Below are 4,504 nucleotides of genomic sequence, written 5' to 3' on the forward strand. Positions count from 1 at the left end.
GCAGACAGTGGGGTACCAAGGGCAAGGGAATATGAGCCAATCGAGACCTCCTCGAGAGCCATGCAATAAATGTGGAAGGTATTTTTTAGTTCATATTGGCTGGGGACCAATATTTGCTTTTGGTGCGGTATGTCGGGGCATATGATGAGAGAATGCCCATGAAGAGGCATAGGAGGTATGGCATGACCTACGAGGTCATTTGTTGCATCATCATCATCGATGCCTTATTCAGGAAGGGGTGCATAATCAATGGGTCGTGTTAGAGGTGATAGAGGAGCCACGAGTTCTAGCGGAGCTCAAAATCATACGTATGCTCTAGCGGATCGACAAAATTTAGAGGCTTCTCCAGATGAGGTTATGGGTACGTTGTCTATCTTTTCATTCAATGTATATGCCTTAATTGATCCCGGTTCTACATTATCTTATTTTACTCCATTGGTTGCTGGAAAGTTCAAAAGAATACCCGAACTGTTAGTTAATCCATTTGAAGTATCCACACCGGTTGGGGAATATATTATAGATAGAAGGGTTTACCGAAACTGCATAGTAACTATTTGTGGTCGTGATACGATGGCTGATCTTGTGGAGTTAGAAATGGTAGATTTTGATGTTATAATGGGTATGGACTGGTTGGCGTCTTGTTATGCCACAATTGATTGCTTCACAAAAAAGGTATATTTTTATTTTCCAAATGAATCAGTCCTTGAATGGAAAGGTGAAATTAGCGCGCCAAGAGGTAGATTTATTTATTATTTTAAGGCAAGAAGAATGATTTCCAAGGGATACATATATAATTTAGTTAGAGTAAGGGATACAAAAGCGGAGCCACCAACTCTTCACGTTTTTCCGGTGGTAAATGAATTTTCTGATGTATTTCCTGAAGATCTTCCAGATTTGCCTCCTGAACGAGAAGTAGAGTTTGGTATTGATGTAATACTAGGAAACCAACGAATCTCCATTCCTCCATATAGAATGGCCCCAACAGAATTACGAGAATTGAAAGAGCAATTGAAAGATTTACTAGAGAAGGAATTCATAAGGCCTAGTATGTTCCCCTGGGGAGCACCAGTGTTATTTGTGCGCAAAAAGAATGGCTCACTGAGGATGTGTATTGATTATCGGCAATTGAATAAGGTGAATATTAAGAATAAATATCCTCTCCCAAGAATTTATGATTTATTTGATCAGTTACAGGACGCCAAGTGCTTTTCTAAGATTTGTTTGAGATCAGGTTACCACCAAGTGATGGTCAAATAGAAGGATATACCCAAGACAGCTTTCTGAACATGGCATAGTCATTATGAGTTTCTAGTTATGTTATTTGGGGTAACAAATGCACCCGCAGCTTTTATGGATTTGATGAATAGGTTGTTTAAGCCATTCCTGGATGTATTTGTGATAGTTTTTATAGATGATATTCTAGTTTATTCTAGATTAGAAGAGGACCATACCAATCACTTACGACAGTCATTGCAGACTCTTCATGATTGTAAGCTTTATGCAAAGTTCTCTAAATATGACTTTTGGTTAAAGTCGGTGGCATTTTTGGGTCATATTGTATCTAGTGAAGAGATAAAGGTTGATGCTCAAAAGATAGAAGCTATGAAGAACTGGCCAAGGCTCACAACGCCTACGGAGATTCATAGTTTTCTCGGGCTAGCCGATTATTATAGAAGGTTTGTTAAAGGCTTTTCTTCCATTTTAGCACCCTTAACCAAGCTAACCCATAAATCATCCAAATTCCAATGGAATGATGCCTGTGAGAAGAGTTTTCAAGCTTCAAAGAACAAGTTGATTTCCACACCCGTGTTGGTACTTCCAGAAGGCACCGAAGGGTATACAGTGTATTGTGATGCTACCAAAATTGGTTTAGGATGTGTATTGATGCAGCATGGTAAGGTAATAGCATATGCTTCTAGACAATTGCGGCCACATGAGAAAAATTATCCTACACACAATCTTGAGCTGGCAGCAGTTATTTTTGCTTTAAAGATATGGCGCCACTACTTATATGTGATTCATGCTGATATATATACTGACCATAAGAGCTTGCAATATATTTTTAATCAGAAGGATCTAAATTTAAGGCAGCGGAGATGGCTTGAACTATTAAAGGACTACAATGTTGATATCTTGTACCATCCAGGGAAAGAAAATATGGTATCTGATGCATTAATTCATAAGGCTATGATGGAGCCTATAGAAAGTCAAGGGATGATTAAATATCTTCACCAGTTAGCTAGTTTGGGAGTTCGCCTTTTTGAAACTCCGAATAAAGAGCTTATCGTACATAATGCTGCAGAATCTTCATTAGTAGCTGAAGTGAAAGAGAAGCAATGTGTAGATCCTATTTTATTACAGCTTAAGGAGAACCTCAGAGTGGTGCGACCAAGGCATTTGAGCTTACGCGATAAGGAGTACTTCAGTGCCAAAACCGATTGTGTGTGCCGGATGTAGACGAGCTAAGAAAGAAGATTATGACAGAGGCACATTGTTTAAGGTATTCCATTCATCCAGGATCAACCAAAATGTATCAAGATTTGAAAGATATGTATTGGTGGAATGACATGAAGAAGAGCATTGAAGAATTTGTAGCTGAATGTCCAAATTGTCAAAGAGTTGAAGTTGAGCACCAAAAACCCAGAGGTTATATACAATACATTGATCTTCCAAGCTGGAAGTGGGACATGATCAACATGGATTTCGTTATTGGTTTGACTCGTACATCCCAAAAGTTTGATTCTATATGGGTGATTGTTGATAGGCTTACCAAATCCGCACAGTTCCTACCAGTTAGGACCACTTACACAGTTGAATAGTATGCAAAGCTGTACATTAAAGAGATAGTCCGATTACATGGAGTGCCAATCTCTATTATATTAGATCGGGGAACCCAATTTACCACAAACTTTTGGAAGTCTTTTCAGAGGTGTTTGGGAACACAAATGAAGTTGAGTACGGCTTTTCACCCTCAAACAGATGGACAAGCAGAACGTACCATCCAAACACTTGAAGATATGCTACGAGATTGTGTAATAGATTTTAAGGGCAACTGGGATGATCATTTACCTCTTATTGAGTTTGCCTACAATAATAGCTATCATTCCAGTATCAAAATGGCACCATATAAAGCTTTATATGGAAGGAAGTGTAGATCACCAATAGGATGGTTTGAAGTGGGTGAAACTCTGTTGTTCGGACCGGATCTTGTTTATCAAGCCATAGAGAAGGTTAAAGTAATTCAGCAATGACTGAAAACAGTCCAAAGTCGACACAAGTCATATACGGATAGTAGAAGGAGAGGGCTAGAGTTTTCTAAAGGTGATTGGGTATTTTTGAAGGTATTACCAATAAAAAGGGTAATACGATTTGGCAAGAAAGGGAAGCTGACTCCACGTTATATAGTCCCATATAATATTACTCAAAGGTTTGGATAAGTTGCATATGAATTAGAGCTACCCCAAGAGCTCTCATCAGTACATCCAGTATTTCATGTGTCAATGCTTCGAAAGTGCATTAGAGATCCATCACATATCACTTTTACTGAGGATGTGCAAGTTGCGAAAGATCATACCTATGAGGAAGTGCCTATTGCTATTCTAGATCGCCAAGTTAAGAAGATGAGAAATAAAGAGATAGCATCTGTGAAAGTACGTTGGAGAAATCGTCAAAGGGAAACGATTACATGGGAAGCTGAGGAAGCAATGAAATCTAAGTACCCTCATTTGTTCAAAGATGAAGAGGAAGTTCAAGAAATGGAGTTAGAACATTAACAAGTAAGTTTTTTTTTTATATATGCATAGTATTTATGTGATGATGTGAATGTTAATGATGGACTTGAACTTGTTTCGGTTGAATAACTACGCTAACATTCGAGGATGAATGTCCTAAAGGGGGGAACGATGTAACATCCCGTATTCAAGTACATGTATTGGAGTATTCAAGTACATATATTGGTCTTATTCATATGGAATTAATTTTTTTATTTTATTTATACCGAAATTTGCCCGTCGATGGTTCCATGCGAAGGTTATTGAATAAGCTTTTCAACGATATAAAGATTTCCAAAAATAGATAGGTTTCGGATATAATAGATCACGTTCGAAACTATAAAACGGTGGCCGGGATATTTGGGAATAGTAAATGTGCAGGAAAATTTCCTGCACACAAACTACTGAGGCCAACCGAATTTTTAGGTCAGCTTCGAACGATCATAAATCCCTTAATATAATGAACTGGGAGATCTGCAACCTATAAAAAGAAAGATCTTTGAGTCTTCTTTCCAATTCAATTGGTTTCATCCAAATCCAACGTCTGAGTAAGGAGTTATATTCATTTTATTTCAGCCTACCAAAACAGATTTTTAGGGTCAACTTCAAATGACCATAACTCCTTGTACAGTACGAACTGGGTGGCCTACTTTATATGAAATGAAATACCTTTGAATTATCCTTCTAACTATACCAATTTCACCCAAATCCGATGTTGGAGAAAAGAGTTATGG

The sequence above is a fragment of the Capsicum annuum genome, chromosome 9 (genome assembly GCF_002878395.1).
Source record: "Capsicum annuum cultivar UCD-10X-F1 chromosome 9, UCD10Xv1.1, whole genome shotgun sequence".
In the NCBI taxonomy this organism is placed as follows: Eukaryota; Viridiplantae; Streptophyta; class Magnoliopsida; order Solanales; family Solanaceae; genus Capsicum; species Capsicum annuum.